Source organism: Camelus ferus, chromosome 13, assembly GCF_009834535.1.
Source record: "Camelus ferus isolate YT-003-E chromosome 13, BCGSAC_Cfer_1.0, whole genome shotgun sequence".
In the NCBI taxonomy this organism is placed as follows: domain Eukaryota; kingdom Metazoa; phylum Chordata; class Mammalia; order Artiodactyla; family Camelidae; genus Camelus; species Camelus ferus.
In genome coordinates, this window is record NC_045708.1 from 1,277,814 (window position 1) to 1,298,064 (window position 20,251).

General features: G+C 57.3%; 1 long non-coding RNA gene across 1 annotated transcript in view; it reads left to right on the plus strand.

Moving 5' to 3' along the window:
* Nucleotides 1–1,660: 1,660 nt before the first annotated feature.
* Nucleotides 1,661–20,251, plus strand: part of LOC116668221 — an 84,860-nt gene continuing 66,269 nt past the window's right edge. The window contains exon 1 of the long non-coding RNA XR_004325284.1: nucleotides 1,661–1,835. This is a non-coding gene — a long non-coding RNA (uncharacterized LOC116668221). The remainder of the gene's footprint in view (nucleotides 1,836–20,251) is intronic.

The window sequence follows — 20,251 nt, forward strand, 5'->3', positions numbered from 1 at the left end:
GGCTGTTGAGCATTTGCCATGTAGTTTATGTGATCCAGGAGCTGCATTTCACTTTTTATTTGTTTTAATTAATTTAAACTAAAATCACCACATCTGGCTAGTGGCCACTGTATCACACCATAGTCTCTGAAATCCTGGCGGTGTCCTCACAAGTTAGATATAATCTTCTGACACAGAGAGGTGGCCCCAGTGTCTCTAACACACACTTCCCTTCCTTGCCCAGTTTTGGGGGCAAACAGCATTTCTTGGGTCAGAGACATATATAGTCAGACAAGCGTGAGGATATTTATTTTTAATTGAATTATATTTTTAAAAACATAATGCAAAGTTCAGAATGCACACCAGTCTCCAGTACGAAGCGAGGTCTCCCCGCCCCAAGCCGGCTGCCGGCTGCCCCCGCCTCGTCGGAGCCCCCTCCCCCACAGCTACTTCCCTTTCACCCCTGGAGTTGCAGCGAGGCGCCGTGGAGGGCAGGGACCTCCTGCGCTCCACTGCGGAGCTGCCAGGGACACCACGCCAACCAGAGCCTCCATCCCGGCGCCCCGTGGGGCTTTTCCAGGCGAGGACCCAGCCAAGGCTGCAGCCTCAGGGCACCCAAGATGGACAGATGCCACAGACCGAGGGCCTTACCAGAGTTTCTCTGGGCATTTCTGGCTGTGAGCTCCCGAGACATGGAGCCCCGCGAGGGCTGACCGGAGGCCAAGGGCGCTCGGGGTGAAGCGCTGCTGGGGCAGCCCCTGGGCACCTGCCTCCCAGACCCCTTCCCCCGAGCCTGCCCTGCCCCTCCTGGCTCCGGCCCTCGAAGGCCTGGTCCCGGGGCTGGCAGCAGGTCGGGGGCTAAGAGCCGGGCCAGGCGGTCTCCTCCGGGTGCGGTCACTCCGCGTGGCGCCACTTTGCTGAGGAATCCGTTTCCACTCACCACTTCCCCTACACTTCGCACTGCTTCCCAGGAAGGGCCCAGTGGCCGCAGAGCATGGTTTCCGGCTGCGGAGCCTTCCAGAACCGCGCCTCACGCCGGCGCGCCCCCTCCAGCCTGCGCTTCGGGCTGAGCCCCAGGGCCAAGCTGCTCCCGTGCCCCAGGGCGGCCTGAGCTCCCCCCGGGGGGCGGGCGCGGGGTCCGCACTGCAGCCACCTGCTCTCCTGGGACCCGGCCGAAGGGGCCCCGGTGGGCCTGCCTGGGTCGGGGCGGCCTTGAGTCTCGCCCAGGCCCCGGCAGGGCAGACGCTTCCCAGGCGCCCCTCGCCCCGGCTGCTCGCGCCCCCGGGCACCGGTCAGCCGCCGCCGCCGCCGCCGCGAGCCCGCCCGGTGCTGGGCCCCGAGGCCGGGCGCGGGCGTGCGGGCGCGGCGAGCCTGCGTTCTGGCCTCTTTCTGGGGGAAGCCGAAGAACTCGGGGCTGCCCCTGCCCACGGTTCTGTCTCCCACACGGGAGTTGGGGCATCGGCCAGGTTTCACCTCGAACACCGGGTCTGAACACACCACACTCCACACTGACATCGGCCCCTGATCGGGAGGGTTCCGGCTGGGTTCTCAGCAGCGAGACACGTGGTGATCGATTAGTGATGCCTGCTCGCGCGAACGATTAGTGATGCCTGCCGCGCGAACGATTAGTGACGCCTGCGCATGGTGATCGATTAGTGATGCCTGCACGGGTTGGGGCTGCACAGTCCACTGCGCCCCGTCGGGGCTCGCCTGGCTTCCTGAGCTGGTGAGTGTGGGAGCCACGGGGACGGCCCTGTCCCGGGCCGGGTCACCAGGGCTTTCCGGCACCAACAGCGTCTTCCCAGGAGCGCTGGTTGATTTCACGGACCCCACCGCAGCCCGGACGGGCACCTTGTGTGAGTACATGGGGCGCGGGGCGCGGGGTGTCACAGGCGGCGGGACCGCCCTGCAGAGAACGGGGAGCCGCCCTCGGTGTCGGGTGTGGAGGCGGCGGGAGACGCTGCAGTCGCTGGCTGGTGGGCGCTTGGGCGGCGTCCGGCTGCCCGAGCTGAAGTGTGGGCTGCAGCTCTGCGCCTGGCCTGGCCTGGCCTGGGGGCTCTGTGCCCCTAGTTCCCCGGGGAGGGGGCGGGGCGGCCAGTGCCCTGCCCTTCCACCCGCCCCGCCCTGCTGGGCCCAGGCTTCCGCGGGGTGGGGCGCGGGCCTCCCGCCCTCTGGGCCGCACACCCGTGAAGGCGGTGAGAAGGGCCCCGGGACCCACGGGCGGCTCCACGGGAGAGAGGTGAGGAGGGCTTCGGGGGCCCTGGTGCACCGGCCTCGTCGCCGCATCCCCCCGGTGGCCCCCAGCGCTGGGCTGAAGCTGACCCTGCAGGAACTCCGCGGGGCAGTTAGGGCCTGAGGCCGGCCGACCGGCCCAGGAGGCTGGCCGGGGGCGTGATGAATGGGGCAGCTGCTCTGCCCGGCGTGACAAACGTCCCTCTCACTCGCAGGCTCACTTTGGAACTCTCTAATACTCCTCGAAGGTGAAGTCCCATTTTTCCCCTGTAATCACAGTATTAAACTTTAATATCCAGTATTAATAAAACATACTCTCTCTAATAGGGCCAGCCGAGGCAGGGAGCAGGCGAGTGTCAGCATAGTCCCCGGGTGACCGTCTTTAACGCTCTCCCTGGGGGCCGGGTCCTGGGGGGGCAGCGCCGAGGGCGGGAGTAGCATGACGTGTCTCCTGACCGCCCCCACCCCGCCCCGCGGCGCCGGGTCTCCCCCTCGACACAGACGGGGCTTCCCGGAGTGGCCGGGCCGGGCGCCTGGGCTCCCGGGGCCCACGCGAGGCCCTCTGCTGTGGTGGGTCTCGGGTCACCGGGAGGGTCTGTGTGCCACCAGCAAGAGCATTCTTGCCACCTGGGAAGTCTCGTTCCTCCCAGACAGACTTCATTGTTCGTTGTTTCCCGTTGTTTTGAGGTGGAAGTCGCCTGTCACACACTTCGCAGCACGCCAGGCGGGATGTTGGCAGAGCTGACCCTCGTTCCTCGCAGAGTCTGTATTTGCACAGCTGCCTCCAGGCGAGCGGTTATTTGGGCCCCCAGTCAAGCCTGTGGCACTTCTGTGTCACTCCAGACACGTGTGGAGCTGGGAAACCATTGTCGCTTGTCACGTGTCCTGGCTGAGCCTCAGCTCCACTGGGGACAAGGGTCCTCCCTGTGGGCTATTTAGTGCCAGGTTTTCCACATTTTCGTGCTTTCCATTGGCAATTTTGCTGTTGAAAGTGGCTTCGACCTGGCTGGGGCGCCGTGCGGCCTCGTGCGGGCTGACTGTGTGCAGACACGCGGAGGGACGCCGACCTGGCTGCCACCCTGTGCACCAGTCGGGCAGAGCATGAGTGGGAGTGGGCCCTGTGACCCACCAACCTCCCTCCTCTGGCAGGTCAGTTCTGCCTGGAGACCAGGGGCTGGTTGGGTGAGGGTCAGGCCCTTTCCTCCGCCACAGCGGAGCCAGGAGGAGGGTCATGCCCTTGCCCCACCTGTCCTGGGCCCAGAGAGCGAGGGGGCAGGCAGGGCCCTCAGGGTCTGCAGGTGGGCAGTAGACTGGGGTGGGGTTTGAGCCCTGCTGCCCCTGCGGCCCCCAAGCCGTGAGGTTTAAGGCACTGATGGAGGCTGAGAGCAGCCAGGAAGTCGGAGACAAAGAGGCTTTACCAGGAGGAGTGGCTGGTGCAGGACAGGAAACCTTCACGGAAAATCTGGATGCGGCTCTCCTGTTCCCTGGAGGGCACGCAGCGGGAGAAGAGAATGGGGGCTTTGTGTGTGCTGCCCCCTCCCAGAGCCAGGGGCCTCCCTGCCCTGGCAGCACGTGGCCCTGCCTGCATTCCACCACTTGGAGCCTTCCAGAAGCTTGGCCGCCTTCTGGCCAGAGCTGGGCTGTGTGGTTGGGGCACGAGGCTCCGGGAACCCCAGGGGCTGTGGATTCCAAGATTGTGGATTTGGAGACCAGGTTTCAAGGCTGTGCCCTGGGGCTCCTGCGTGGTGGGTGGGTGGGGAGGGGGTAGGGATGTCCAGCCCCCAGGAGCCATTCAGAATCAAGCTGGAGCCCCAGGAACCTGTAAGGTCACCTGGAGAAAATAACGGGCGCTTCTGAGGAAGGTGTCAGCTGCCCGGTCCCTTGAATTTCACTGTGGGGCGTGAAACACCACGTGAGAGGTAGTTTCTGGCTCTTGTTCACACCAGGGTCCGTCGGCTGCAGCCCCACACCTGGCTGGCTGCCCCTCCCAGCCTGGGCCCCGTTCTGCCACCCTGGGCCCTGCATATCAGAACCACGCGGTCCTGAAAGCCCGTCCTCTCCCCTCTGCCCCTGCCCCTCCCCGGCACCGCCGGCCGTCCCCTTCTCCCCTGGCCTCAGACCAGAGGATGTGTGGTCCCCGGTGGCCTGCAGAGCTCTTCAGGCAGCCTGGTGGTTTCGGATGAAAAAGTGGTGAAGCAGAAAGGTTCCCATACATTCACTAATGTGAAATTTAAGATTAATTGTGATTTCCACAGAAATCCCATTATGCAAATCATAACCATTTCCTTCTGAAGGTCTGCGTGGGCCGGCAGCACCCTGAGATCCATCTCCCCGCCCCAGGGCGTTATCTGTTATGTCACACGTGGGGGCGTGGAGCCCTCCAAGACTTTGCCTCTCTTCCAAAAAAAGCCCAGGGGCTTCTGGGGAAATGCAGTTGTGCGTTTTTTTTTTTTTCCCCTCTTCTTTCCTCAGAACAACTGCAAAATGCTTTTCAGGTTTAAGTGGAAGAGTTTTATCGCTCAAGGCTGAGAAGAGGTGAAAACGCTCCAAACCGCAGAAAGCAAGCAGGCTGGCCCGCCGCCGCGGGCTGCCTCCCCGGTGCAAGGCCGGTCTGGCCGGCCGGGCGGCTCTTCGAGGCCGCTGCGGGGCAGGGCTGAGTTGGTGCCCCGGGGACCAGGAGTGCTTCTAACCCTGTGTTCTGTTGTGACTGGACATTCAGGGCAGGAGGGACAGCTCCTTCCACAGCGCTGTTTCAGGACTGCCTCTGCAGGACCAGCAGGGTCGTGCGCCCCGCAGAGGCCCCACACGTTGGTTTATGCGCAGGGAGGGGGCAGGCAGCCTCTGCTGGTCTCAGTGCAGAGCCGAAGGCACGGCTGAAAAGGCTGGACGTGGCCCGCGTGGCCATGAGCACGTATCTCTCTGATGCGCCACCCAGAGGTGCACGCACACGGCACGGGCTCCTCTGCACCGGGGGTGCCGCCCTCTCTGTGTAGTGACACCGATGGCGACAAATCTGATTCCCGTGGCCCCAGCGTGGGGTGTGGGGGGTACGCCGAGTGCCATGCGCGCCTGTCACTTCTTCACGTTCCTCCCCGAAGCAGCCGCTGCCTCGACCTCCGGCAGCACACATGGGTTTTGCCGAGTCGATGGAAGTGATCAATAAACGACCAATAATGACAATAGAAAAGAGTTTCATTTGAGCCAAACTGAGGACTCCAGCCGGAAGCCCGCTTCCCAGGCGACTCTGAGAACCTGCCCCGGAGCAGCAGGGTTTCCAGCACAGTTTTATGTCTGGTCAGAGCAGAGCGTTAAACACGTCAGGGGTACATTCCTTCAAGTTTCCGAAACCGAGAGCAGCCCGGCATGTGCAGCGTGTGCAGCGTGGCCCCGGCACCTGGGGAGGGGGGCTCGTCATCAGAGGGGGGCCAGCACTGGCGTCCCGGGGAGAGGGCCGTTTTATTTTTATTTTTAACACGGACATTCTTTTTTTCTGGTCACTGTGCCGTTTCTTTAATGATTAAAGCAGGTGGACAGTGTATGTTTGATGGGCCACAAGCAGGCTGTTTTAGTCAGCACCAAAGTCAAGTGAACTCGTGGATAAGCCAGATGACTTCCCTGTATGCCAGCACGGGATCATTTCTTTCATTGCCTCTTTCTGAACTTCACGTATGTGGAGTCGCACGCGTGGCCTCCTTTGTGCCTGGCGCCTTCCGCTCAGGGGCACGTCAGTGAGGTTCCCCCGTGACTCGTGATTTGGGGCCCCTCTTGCTGTGGTAGCCCCCATCCTAGAGTTGCCACTGTCTTTGTCCGTCCAGGGCCAGCGGACACGTGGACCGCGCCTGCCTTGGGCTGCCGCTCGTGGCACGCCCTTGAACCCTGTTGCCTGTGTCTTTTGGTGAATGTGTTCACCACCCCACTGAGTGTCCACGCCGTGGAGCAGCTCCGCTGGGTCGTAAGTTACAGGTAGGATCAGCTTCAGTAAACACCCCTGCTCGGTTTTCCAAAGCTGCACGATTTAGATTCTCACCAGGAGTGTATGAGAGTTCTAGGTGCTTCACAGTCTTACCGCGCTGGGTGTTGTCAGTCTGCAACCTTAGCCATTCGGGAAGGTGTCGGGGGGCGGCCTCGTGGCTTTGATTGCATTTCCCTGATGAGTAATGACATTTCAGGGCGTTCTTTCCTCCAGATGCTCATAGGGTAATTTTGTGAGGTGCCCGTTCAAATCTTTTACCTATTTCTGGATTATTGGGTGTCTTTTTAATTTCCGATTATTCACATTCTTTATACTCTTTTTTAAAAATTGAAGTCTAGTCAGTTTACAGTGTTGTGTTAATTTCTGGTGCACAGCATCATGTTTCAGTCACACATGTACGGACATAGATTCCTTTTCATGTTCTTTTTTATTATAGGTTACTGCAAGATACTGAATATAGTTCCATGTAGAAATGTGTTGTTTATCTATTTTTATATATGGCAGTTAATATCTGCACATCTCAATTTATCTCACAAACCAGTTTATCTCTTCCCACCCCCTTTCCCTGTTGGTAACCATGTTTGTTTTTTGTGACTCTGTTTGTCTTGTAGATAAGTTCATTTGTGTCTTTTTTTTTTTTTTTTTTTACGATTCCACATATGAGTGCTAGTATATGGTATTTTTTTCTCTTTCTGGCTTATTTCACTTAGAATGACGATCTCCTGGTCCATCCATGTTGCTGCAAGTGGCATTATTTTATTCTTTTTTTTATGGCTGAGTCGTGTTCATTGTATAAATATCCCACAGCTTCTTTATCCAGTCCTCTGTCGATGGACGTTTAGGTTGCTTCCAGGTCTTGGCCGTTGTAAATAGTGCTGCTGTGAACATTGGGGTGTGTGTATCTTTTTGAATTAGAGTTCTGTTGGGTGTCTTTTGTTCTATTCTGGATAGGAGTCTTTTACCAGATGTATTTGCCCTCAGTCTGTGGTTTGCTTTTTGAGGGTCTGTGTTTGGGTGTTCAACTTAAGAAATCTTTGCCTACCCCAAATTCATGCACATTTTCTCCTAAGTTACCTTCTGGGAACTTTTGTTATCTTGTCTTTCATATGCAGAATTCACATTGTCCAAGGAGTTGATCTTTCTGAGCGGTGTGAGGTAGGGGTGAAGATTTGTTTTTTTTTCCCTGTATTAATATCTGAGTGACTCAGTCCTTTTTCTTGAAAAGTCACCCCCCACCCCCTGCAGTGTCACCTTTATGCTGTGCCGGGGGCCTGGGTCTGTCTCACTGGTCTGTGTCCTCCCCGCACCAGCACCACAGCTCTTTAGTTGCTGTGGGTCTGTGGTAAATGCTGCCCCGGGCCCCTGCGGGTCCTCTGCTTTGTTCTCCTGTGAGAGTGTCTCCCTATTCCTGACCCTTTTCACTTTCACAGACACTTTAACACTGGCTTATTGACTTCCACCAGTAACAACTTGTTGGAATTTCAACCTTAATATTGAATCCATATATTAATTTGGAGATAATTGCCATTCTTACAATATTGTGTCTTCAATTCATGAACACGGTATGAGTCTCCATTTACTCAGATTCGTTGTTACGTTTAAAAATTTCATGTTTCCCTGTAGTTCTATTGAGGTGTAATTGACAGACAGCACTGTATCAGTTTAAGGTGTGCAGCACGACGAACTGACTTATGTCACGAAGTGACGATCACAGTAAGTCTAGTGAACATCTGTTGTCTCATACGGACACACAATTAAAGGCAGAATTTTTTCCCTTGTGATGAGAACTCTTAGGATATTCTCTCTTAACAACTTTCACAGACAACATAGAGCAGTGCTAAGTACATGTATCGTATTGTATTTATCTTATAACTGGAAGTTTGTGTCTTTTGACTGCCTTCTTCCACCCCCACCTCTGGTAACCACAAGTCTCATCTGTTTTTCTGTGAGTTTGTTTCTGAAACATGATTGACCTACAGCCCCGTGTTAATTCTGTTACTCAGTATAGTGATTTGATGTTTCTGTACATGTCAAAATGACCACTGCAGCAAATCTAGTTACGATATGTCACCATGCAGAGATACCACATCGCTGGCGGACTGTGTTCCCCACTCTGCACATTTCATAACCCTGACTCATTTGTTTTGTAGCTGGAGGCTGGTACCTTTCCATGTCCCTCACCTGTTTCTCTCCTCCCCCGCCTCCCGCCCCCTCTGGCCACCACCTGTTTGTTTTCTGTCACTGTGACTGTTTCTGTTTAGTCATGTTTGTTCATTTGTTTTGTTCTTTGGAGTCCACATTTAAGTGAAATTCTACAGTATGTGTCCTTCTTTGTCTGACTTATTTCACTTAACATTATACCCTCTAGGTCCACTTATGTTGTTCCAAATGGCAAGATTTCATTCTTTTTTATGGCTGAGTAGTATTCCATTACTATCTATCTCAAACCCCACCCCATCCATCCATTCATCCATCCATCCCGCAACTTCTTTATCCAGCCATCTGTGTTTGGACACGTAGGTTGTTTCCGTATCTTGGCTGCTGTCAATAATGCTGCAGTGGACTTGGGGTACGTGTATCTTTTCCAGTTAGTGTTTTTGTCTTCTTTGGGTAAACACCCAGGAGCGGAACTGCTGGATCATATGGTAGCTCTATTTGTAATTCCTTGAGGAACCTCCGTACTGTTTTCCTGAGTGGTTGCATCAGTTCCTACCCCTCCCAGCAGTGTACAAGGGCCCCCTTTCCTCCACACTCGTCATTACCTTTTTAACACAGTGTTTGGTAGTTTTCCATGAGAGGTGCTGCACATGTGGCATTTATTCTTAGGTGTTTGATTTTCTGTGTTATTGTAAAGAGTATCATTTCATTTTTGGTTGTTTTGTTTTCTAATTGTTCATTGTCTGTGTGATCCCCAGCCTGTATGTGGGGGCCCTCAGCCTGCCCACTCCCTAACCACTGTGTAAACCCAGACCAGTCTCTTTTCCAAGCTCTTTAAAGCCATTTTTGGACCAGCCTGGGGGCCAGCCCTACACTCCCCAGGAAGCCTTGTGATGTGACTAGTAAAGCTCATACTCTCTTGAGATGGGGGTTTGTGTGTGATCAGAAGTACTGACATCGGAACCAGATTTTGTGTGGGGCGGGGCGGGATGCACATCTTGGTTCTTGTTGTGGGTTGACCGCAGCAACAGCACATAGAAATAGAGTTAATCTTTGTATGTTGACCTTGGACCTGGTGATCACACTGAATTTACTTCCTCTCCATTTATCTGTAGATTCTTTGAGATATTTTGCATATAAAATCAGGTTGTTTGCAAGCAACGAAAATTTTATTTCTTTCCTTCCAGCCAAATGCCTTTAATTTCTTTTTCTTGCTGCGCTGCGTTGGCCGGGACCTCCGGCGCGAGGCTTACTAGATGCAGGAGGGGCAGGCCTTGTTTCATTCCTAATCCCGGGGAATCATTCAGATGCTGCACACAGTGTGGCGGCCCTGCCAGGCGTCTTACAGACGCCCTCTGCCAGGGGCAAGAGGCTCCCTCCTGCTGCCGCCTGGGAGCCCTGCCCCGTGCCGCGCGTGTGCTCGCTTACCTGGCTTCCAGGCGGGCCCCGCCGCCGCCGCCCGCGGCGGCTCCACACGCGCGTGAAGCTGGGGGTGAGCGTCTCCCTGTGTTTTGGAAGCCTCGCCGGACTCGCCCTCATCCTGGCCCTGCCCCCGCAGCTCGCGAGGCCTGTGTTCCGCCCCCAGAGGTGACGCGCCTCGGTGAATGTTCCTCATGTCCCTGTGTGTCCTGCAGTTACGGGCACAGGGCCGCGTGTCTGTAAAGCAGGTGGCGTTTTAATGCGCGTCCTCAGACTGTGTTCTTGCTGAGCTCCCGCTTTCCCGTCGGTTCCAGCGAGGCAGCTGGACGACGACCCGCCCCCCCCCCCCCGTTACGGTGGCAGTTTTGCCGGTTCCTCCCTTAGTGGCCGTCACTTGTCACCTTACACACTTTGAAGTTGCATCATGAGGCTCAGCTACGTTTAAAATGACTGTGTTTCCCTGTGGGAGTGGCTGCTTTGCTGTTGTGGGCCGCCCCCCGATCTCTGGTCCGCCTTCTCTCCTCAACGTCCGCCTTGTCTGACTTGCCGCTGTGAAGCCCCCGGCTTCCCTTGGGCTGGTTTTGTAGGCACGGGTTTCCCAGCCTTTTCACCCGTGATTTTTGCCTCTTTACAATAATCAAAGTGTGTCCTGAGCAGCACACAGGTAATTACTGGCTTTGAAAAAAAAATACAGTCTAATGTTGTTTATCTTTTACTTGGAACACTTAGTAGTTTTACATACAATATAATTACTGGTATTTTGGGGTTTAAATTTACTGCCCAACCGCTGGATTTTCTGTTGGGCCCGTCTGGCTTTTGACCCCTTTCCCTCTTGTGCCCTGTTGTTTCATTCCTCCTTCTCTCTGCTAACCTGTTAGACATCATGTATTTTATTCTTCTTTCAGCATGCTTCATCTATAAACTCCGCCGTGGCTGAGGGCCACGCGGGCGCCTGGGAGGCTTTGGCTCCGTCGGTCCTCTTGCATCTTGTGCCATTGCTGTGATGTGTGTCAGTCCCGCATGTACTTGAGCCCTGCAAGACGTCGCTGTTACTGTTGTATCTGGACAGAACTCGTCTGAGTTTGCTCACCTCGCTGGCCTTCCTGTGCATGTAGCTGCCTCGGGGATTTTATTTCTCCAGGTTGGGGTGATTTTCCTTCCGGCTGAGAACTTTCTCAGATTTACTTGCGCGTGCATGTGCGTGTGTGCGTGTGTGTGCGTGTGCGCGTGTTGGTCAGTTTGTATTTGTCTGCAAAAGTTTTTGGCCTTCATTAAACAAACAGCTTCACTGGGCTTTATTTACATACCATTAAGTCCACGTTTTAAGTACACAGCGTGAATTGTAGTGTATTTGCAGAACTGCGCAGCAGTCACCGCGACCTAATTTTAGAACATCTCCGTCACCCTAAGAGGAAGCCTCACGCCTGTTTCAGTCGCTCCCAGTCCCTCCTCCAGCGCCAGGCAGCTGCTCGTCTGCTCGTGTTTCTACACACTTGACTTTTCTGGACGTTTTTTTGTAAATGGAGTCATACCATGTATGTTCTTTTGTGTTCGGCTTCTTTTCTGAGCATAATGTTTTTGAGGTTGATCCACCTTGTAGCATGAATTGGGACTTTTTATGGCTTAACAATATATCCGTCTATGGACAGACCACATTCTGTGTATCAGTGAACAGCTGGTGGGGATCTGAGCTGCCCCTGCTTTTGGGCTTTTGTGCACAAGGCTGCAGTGGACGTTTGCATACACGTTTTGTGTGGACGTGTAATCCAGGGGCAGGGTGGCCAGGTCATATGTCGGTCTGTGTTTAACTTTTCAAGGGACCACTGGCCTTTGTTTTTGAAGTCATTTCCCCTTGCGTCAGACTTCCAGGTTGGCAGTTATTTTGTCTCAGAACTTGATAACGCTTACGTTGACGTCTGGCTTCTGTGTTTCTGTTAAGACGTCCACCATCAGTTCCATCGTTGTTCCTTCGAAGACATTTTTTTTTTCAGTTCTCAAATTCCTGTATCTGATTTTTCATGGATTCCAAATTGCTGGTGGAATTTTCTGTCTTCTTAAATATACCTTTGTTAAGCCTTTTCTGATGTCTCCAGTCTCTGGATCATCTGTGGGTCTGTTTCTGTTGCCTGTTTTTGTTTCTCCTCTCTTGGTTGTCCCGGTGCATTTGTTCCCTGAGGCGCACAGATTACCATAAAATGATGGGGCAGGTTTAAACCAACAGCATCTTACTCTGCCACAGCCTGGAGGCCGGAGGTTCTAAACCAGTGTCAGCGGGCTGCGCCCCCTCCAGGGCCCCGGGGGAGGTCCGTCCGCTGCCTCTTCGGCTTCTGGTCCTTTTCTTTGGCTGTGGCTGTCTCCTTCCAGTCTCCGTTTCCGTGGTCACACGCGTGCTCCCCCCTTCTTGTGTGTCTGGAATACACGTGCTCCGGAGCTTGAAGTTGCACTGCCAGGGGAGTTGGCCCGCTTTAAGCTACACGGAAGGGGAGAAGCACCATACTGCACATAAGTGTGTTATAAAGTGGACATTGCTTTAACATTGAGCATGAGGTAGTTATTTCCTCACAAGATTGAACGATGGGGTGAATGATTCAACTACTGAAAGTTGATCTTGTCTGTTTTTTTTTTTATTGCTTGAGAAATAAGTCGATGACAAGTCATCGAGCATCTTTGGGAAGTGCACCCGAGCTCCGCAGGGCCGCGAGAACCTGCAGGCGGGGCTGGGAGTCCCCGGCCTCCACCTCGAGGCCTGACTGTCTCACCCGTTCCTTGAACGGTGCGTCCAGCCCGGCCCGGGCACAGCCCGCGGCGAAGAGCAGGGGCCCTGGCCCCCGTGCCGCCGCCAGGCACGCCCCCTCCAGCATCTCAGCCGCGCTCGGTTCCCTCAGCCCAGCCTGGGCGCGACGGCTGGCGATGGACGGCGCGCGCAGCGCGGCTGCGGGCTCCCGCGTGGGAGGCGCGTGAGGAGACAGGCTCTCCACCGTGGAAGCGCTCAGCAAAAGGGAGCAAACAGTTTCTGCCCAATTTAAGTCCTCTTTTTATCTGAACATCCAGAATTTTCCTTCAGAATCACCACACCCGTCTCCCATTCCCGATGACGTACAGTGTGAAAACGAACCTCTAGTTTAATGGAAAGCACGAGAACAGACAGACAGCGTGCCAGCCCCGGCCTCGCGCCCCCGGCCCGCTGTGCTGTCTCGGGAGGGCCGGCCATGGTCCAGGCTGTGGTGCCCTGGCTTCGCCGAGGCCGCCTGCTCCGCCAAGTGCTTCACCCCCCACTTATGGGTCAGCGCCAGTGTGGCTTCCACCGCACGAGACCTCTGAGGGGCAGACGTGGGCTTAATCAGGGGCCTTCAGGCATTTGTGTCGCCGAGAACAGAGCTGAGACTGAATCCCCAGAGAGTCCCAGGTGGGGCTTTGTTTTCCGTTCACGCGGTGATCCTCCAACATGACGCTCTTCTCAGAAACGTCCAGGCCTGGGGTGAGGCCAGCAAAGCGCCTGGGGTCTGCGTTCAGAGACGGTTGGGAATAACCACTTGAAATGCAACGTTTAAGTCCGTGTAGCAGGCAGGACCCCTGGGCGACCCGAGGTTTAAAAAATAAGCCCGGAATTCTCCTGGCAGCACGGCACAGGTGTGTCCCTTGCTGATGGCGCAGGCAGTGGGACCAGGGCGGAGGGGCGGTCCCCGATGCAGTCCCCTGGGGGTCTCCTCTGCAGCACCTTATCTGAGCCCTTTGCTTCCCCTGCAGGAACCAGAGGAGTCGGGGGCTCTGCCAGCCGCCCACTGCTTGGGTTGCTTTCAGCCGGACCCAGTCCCATGACTGTTCTGGGCCTCCGGAGGGCACAGGTCGGGGGCTGGGCGATGACCGATGGTTTCCGCCACCGTTTGCTTTGAGCTTTTCCGCATGAAAGCGCTGCTCTGCAGTGACTGTGCGGCAGCGAGGAGGGGGTGCTCCCAGGCCCCCACAGGGAAGATCAGAGCCAACACGGAACGGGCTGGACTGTGTCTGCGCCCAAGTTCGTATGTTGAAGCCCTGGGCCCCCGAGTCTCAGGATGTGGCCGTGGCTGGAGGTGGGGGTCTTAACAGAGGTGATTCAGTTAAATGAGGTCACGGGGGTGGGCCCTGATGGCACGTCGCTAGTGTCCTTACAGAACGGGAGATCAGGACAGAGACCTGCACGAGGGGCAGCCAGGTGAGAACCCGGGGAAAGACGGCGTCGGCAGGACAAGGGGAAGGGCCTCGGAGGAGGCCCACCCTGCCGACGCCTTGCCGTGGGCTCGCGTTCCCGCGGCCGGAGCCATCCTGGCCGCCGCGCTCGTCGGGGCAGCCGGGCAGTGGGAGCCCGGCAGACGCGTGGTAGGATGTCAAGATGCTGGCGGCGGCCGCGAGGTGCGCCTCCTGCTTCCGCCAGCTGCTCGCCCGGGAGGAGCTGGCCGCGGTTCTTCAGAAAAAAGAAGGAACACTAGCCTGTGGCTGTGGTGCTTCAACGGCAGCGTCTCCTGGAGAGAATGTTCTCAGCCTCATGCAAAGGTGGGTGTTCCCCGAGTGTCTGGTGCGTCACACCTTTGTGACTGGTCTTACTCTTCAGAACAGGAAGCAGACACACACAGGCATTTCCCGTTGCCCCGGGGTGGGGGGTGGTGGCATCGCCCCCGCTTCCCTGCTGTGACTTAGCTCCGCTGGCCCTGCTGATCCCTGAGCGGGCCCGGCACTGTTCCACCTCAGTACTCGGCACGGTGCCCCCCAGAGCCAGGGCCGCGTTTGCTGCTCTGACCCAGACCTTCCTCAGTCCTGATGGCCCCATTCTCCAGCCATGAGGCAGACTGGGGCCGGCAGACTCTCTGTCTGGGGTGGCGGGGGCTTGGGGCCAACTCAGCAGGAGGGCTGGCCCTCCTCAGGCCACGGGCACGGCCCCGCGGAACCTGGTTCTTGCTGCCACCCCCACCCAGCGGCACAGGATCTAGTCTTCTTTCTTTTGCACCTAGTGGCCCTTTGAAAATGGAAGAAACCTGCATGAACCCCACCCACGGCGACCAGGCCTGCTTCAGTTTTTAAAATGGGAAGTCCTTCCCCTCCGTCCTGGGCAGGTTGGGTTGGTTGGTCACCCTGGGTCAGCTTCTCCAGCTCATCAACACACGGGCTGTGGTCTGGGGACCCTGCCCACCCTGCCCACCTGTCTCTGGACACATTCTGGAGCCCAGAGCTTCTCTGGACCCTCAGCAGGCCTGTCCTGTCCTGGGCTCTGTGGCGGGAAAGGGCCTTAGCCTGGCTGGCTCCTTCCCATCCTGTGCGTCTGGCTTGACATCACCTCCTCAGAGTGGCTTCCCACCCCCTTGGAGAAGCTGTCCCCGTTAGCCTCTCGCACAGCACACACTGAAGCACCCCTCCCCTCACTGCTTCCTCATCTTCAGTCTTGCTTCATGACTGTGGGCACCGTGGGTCTGTTTACCACCCCGTCACCGGCACGGAGCACAGGGCTGGCACCCTGGGCGCCCGAGCAGTATCCACGGGGTGCGAGCCTGCACCCCGCTCTGCGAGCCTGCACCCCGCTCTGCCTTGGGTCACCCTGGGCCAGTCTCAGCATCTCAGGACCAGGCGTCGCCACCGTCAAGCCGCAGTGCGTTGCCAGCTCCACGGTCTTTGCCGACAACCCCTCCCCCCCCGCCCCAGGCCGCCCTGGGTCTGACTCCCATCACTGTAGACTCGTCTGGATTCTTCCAGAGTTTCACACAAGCGAAGAACAAGCGTGGGCTCTTTGGGGCGTGGCTTCTTGCTCTCAGCATAATTATCTTGTGGTTCATCCGTGTTGCTGTGTGTACGGGTAGTTCGCCCTGTCTGCTGCTGGGTAGTGGCTGTTTGTGTCCACGTGTTGTATCCATCACATACACGTGTGTGCCCCCATAAAGCGCTCATCACGTATAGCCACGCTGTGCTCACCGTGCAGATCCGCCGCAGGCATTCATCGTGCAGACCCGTTTGTCGAACCCTCTGTGTGTGCCCGCTGCATAGCCGTCAGTGACAGATGCTGACACGTTTTTATGGTACATACGCCACTGTGTGTATCGCTGTGTATACCCGTCCCTCGTGCCGACTGCAGACGCTCACCCATTGTGTACTGACACACTGTGTCCACTGTGCACGCCCACCGTGTGTTCAGCATTGCATCCAGTGTGTGCCTCACTGTGTATACCCGCCCCTCGTGCCGACTGCACGCATCTGCCGTGTCTCATACCCGTCCCCACTGCGTGTGTCCTCTACACGGACGTTTGTCCACCCGCCGCTGGTGGGCGTCTGGGTGGTCTCCAGTGTGGGGCTGCTCTGGCTGCAGTTGGCCTTGAGCATTCGCGTACGTGTCCCTGGGTGGACACGTGTTCATTTCCTGGATAAATGCCTAGAGGTGGACTAGCCGGTTCCTGTGGTAAGTTTAGATTTAACTTGAGAGAAAGTGCCAGACTTTTCCGGAACGGCTGTGCCAGGTCATCGGAGCTCCAGTTGCTCCACATCCTTGCCAGCACTTGGCATCGTCGGTCTCTCTGATTTTAGCCATCCTGACATTTTCTTTTATTTTATGTTTATTCTTTTTCTCCTCTGCATTTGAGCGGGGCCTCCGAGTCTTCCTGCTCGACCTCGTTTGGCCGCCTCCCCACTGCCCACTGCCCCGTCCTTCCAGGCCAGGAAAGCAGCAGGCTGAGTGGAGGTGGTCGGCTCGGCGCTGAGAGCTCGGATGCTGTGACACGTCCTGAGGAGGGCGTCTGCTCCTGCTGTCAGGCTCACGGCCCATTGGGAGCTGAGACTTGCGCTCATAAGGTGACTCCCGGGACCGCTGGCCAGAACCCGCTCCTGCCTGGAGGAGGCAGGAAGGAGGCTGAGCCCAGAGGCTCAGGTGACGGGGGGAGGGGAGCGATTCTGTGGGGGACTGTGTGCGCCCTGCTCAGGTCCAGGGCGGGGCGGTGTCGTGCTGACGTTCTCTGACCCAGTCCTCACCCTCTCTGATCTGGGAGGCACAGCTCCAGGCCGCAGGTGACAGAGCCAGGAAAGCGGATACCCGGGTCAGTCCAGGGGCTTCCTTGAAGGAGCGTTTGTGGGAAGGGGCACAGAAATGCACATCAGGAGGAGCCAGCTCCCCAGCTCTGGGGTCAGGGCCTACGGGGCAGCGGGCGGCGCTGGAGACAGAATGAGGGCGAGCAGTGAGCCAGTGTGCTGCCCTGATCTGAGCTTCTGGGGGAGGTGCCTGGGAGGGCGCCACCCCGAGAGGTCTTTGCTGGGACTTTGCTGCGGGGAGTTCCTTCCTGCTCCGTGGACTGTTCTAGAGAAGTTGTGGCTGCTAGCCAGCGTGCGCGGTGCGGCCAGCGTGCGCGGTGTGGTGGAGGCGGGCGACCCTCTCATTTTATGACCAAACTAGAAATTGGCCATAAAGCAAGGTCAAGGACAGCAGGCCCTCACCCAAGACCCTGCAGAACTTTGGGCCTCTGCTCGGAGTTTGGTGTCTGCAGCTTAGCGCAGGCCGGGAGCTGACTCCTGTCCGCCCCTCTCTGCACCTGGTCCCCAGCAACATGTCCCGTTTCATCATTTCTCTCTCCTAGACCCCAGGCTTGGGGACTTGCCTTCATTAAGTAATGATTATTCCAGTTTCTTTAAAAAAAATTAATCAGAGACATCCCAGCTGCCAATGGAGGTCTGATCAGCCACGATAACTGGCGTGCCCACACGGCAGTGACGGGGTTCCAGCCCCGAGCACGGAAACTTGACATTCTCGACAGCCTGGAGATGGAGGATTTCCGTTTGGCTTGTGGGAATGTGTGCCCGTGCCGGGACCCCATCGCCCGCTTGGCAGCACCACCATTGGGGCTGGCGGAGACGCGGCAGCATCTGCACTGGGGAGTCCTGCTCTGCGGGGCGGCCTGGCTCCCCGCTTCCCCTCTGCGCCTGCAGGAAGCCTCCAGAAGCCCCCGTGACCGAGGCCCAGGCCAGCGGCGGCCCCGTGGCCCGTGGAGCGTGGGTCTGTGCTATCATACCTTCTATCGCCTTTGTGCGAAACGTAATCCACAAATGCTTTCGTGGTAACCTTATCCATCGCAGCCAGCGATAGCATCTCGCGGCCCTGTGACAGGCAGGAACTCGCAAGCATGGAGTTAATAATGCAGACTTTCAAAAAAGGAGGCTGGCAGAGGGAGACGCGGATGGGAATAAAAGAGGCCGGTGTGGCTGTAATTGGGACCATGTGAACTTCCTCGGAGGAGGATTAGGGGGAAGAGACAGGCCTTGCCCGCGAAGATTAGTTTCAATTAGATGGGCTGGAGGCGAAAGGCCAGGCTCGATGGAAGATTAAAACAAGAAGGAGAAAGTTTCCGTGGCGGTGGCTCCTGGCCTGCAGCGGCCCTGGCCGGATCCGCTGATTGAAGGCGAAGCTTGCGCGGGGTTCGTAGGAACTCGCACTAATTGATTCGATGCTGGCTCAGCTTTGCGGCCTTTCCCCTGCTCGCCCCACCCCCATGCCCTTTTCAGATATTCATTTGTGCAAGAAACCACTTGGGGTGGGGCTGGCTGCTGTGCCCGACCGGCTGTGGGGGAGCAGAGGGGCAGTGGTCCCTGGGCTGCCCTCGCCGGACGCCAGCTTCATCACCTGGGGCTCCGGCCTCGGCAGGCGTTCTTGGTGGTGCTCCAGGACCTGGAGGGCGAGGGGGTGCCTTCCCTCCGTCCCCTTCCCTCCCTCTTTCTCTTCTTCCATGAGCGTTCCGAGGTAGGGGGGACCTGGCCCCAGCAGCGGGTCACTGTCCCGCCCTCTGCCCTGCCCGGGGAGGGGCTCCGTGGCCGACTCCACGCGCAGTACCCAGAGGCCGGCACTGCATCCCCACTTGGGAGCCAGAGGCAGGTGCCAGGTGTGGCCGGGGTGCCCGGCCTGCACGTCAGGGGCAGGGCCAGCTGTTTCCTGGCACTTCCTCGGGCTGCTCCCTCCAGGCCTTCAGCGCGTAGTGTGTGCGTGTGTTTTATAAATCCTTCCCATTGTAATGACAGCTAAATTATGGAAAATGCATTTTCACAGCTGGTGAGAAAATCCATTAGCATTAATCAAGGACCCGGCCTCGCTGGGGATCCGCCGGCCGGGTTGGTTGGCGAGGTTACGGACGTGCTAAACAGTCATTAATGAGGCTCCTTGGAAATGGGGCCGATCGTCCATCTTCACACGGTGCTCGGGGGCCTCCTTGCTCAGGGCGGGGCCCGAGCTCACCGTGGGGTGCCTTGAGGTCACACGGCCCCCACCCTTTTGTGGGTGGGGGCCTCTAGTTTTGGGGACCTAACCACAGCTAAGAGCTGCCTTTGTCTCAGGAGCCAGCGGATGCCATCCTGGTGACGTCTGTGGCCACCGTGGTCCCGTAGCAGGGGACAGGCGTCGGCAGCAGTGGGGGCTGGGTGTCCCGCTGTCTGCTGGGCCTGCTCACTCGCCAGTCCTCAGGTCCTGGCCCTGCAGCCCCTGCGGCCACTGACCTCAGTCCCCCAGGAGAGCCGGGCCTCGGGCACACAGCGGGTGCTCAGAAGCGCCAGGGAGTGCGCCAGTCACAGCCAGGCCGCCGGCACCTTCTAGATTTTGAGCTTCCTTAAAGCACTGTGCTGGGGTGATTTTTTTAAGCATTTTGATTTTGGAATTATTTTAGATGAACAGAAAAATTGCAAAGAATCCAAAGAGTTCCTATAAACCCCTCTTTTCAGTAGACTTTCCAAACCCCGCACCTGCTGTGTGATGACCAGACAAACATCAGACAAGCTGAGTCTGGTGGACTTTCTCTGGGGCCCCTGTCCTCCGGCCCCCCAGCCGCCCCTCTGTCTGCACCACTGAGGAGTGCATGTCACTGGCAGACCCGGCCCAGGACCCGCTCCAGACCCTCCTCAGGGTCACCTGGCACTGTGCTCCCTCCGTGCCAGGAAGGGCCCGTGCAGGGGCCGTCCAGCCGCACCCGGTCCTGGTCCCTCCAGGGCCGTGACAGCCCAGTTTCCCCTTGTTTTCCGCGACCTTGTCAGACTCGCGGGCCAGGTGTCCTGGAGAAGGGCCCCACTCTGCGTTTATCTGATGTTTTTCTCAAGGTTAAACTGGGGCTGTCGGTTTGGGGAAGAATATGTCCCTCTGTCGCGTCAAACGGGGATCCTGGGGTCGCGTGACATCACAGGGGGTGTTGGCCCGGGTCACCTGGGTGGTTAAGGTGGCGTCTGCCAGGTGTCTCCTCCGTAAGGTTGCTGGTGGGGGTGGGGAGGGGTGGGCAGGGGTCTGCACAGGGTGTTTTTCAGCCAGAAGGATTTGTCCCTCTCCCTCTCTCTCCAGCCAGGCATTTACATCAGCACGAACTCGTGGGCATCTACTTCGTACTTTCAGTTTTAATCCAATGTTGTGTCATTTTCTTTGCGACAACCTTTTCCAGCTTCGGCCTTTGGGAGCTCATTCAGTTGACGCCTGTGTCCCTTTGACATGCCGCCACTTTGGTTTTTTGAGCACTGTCT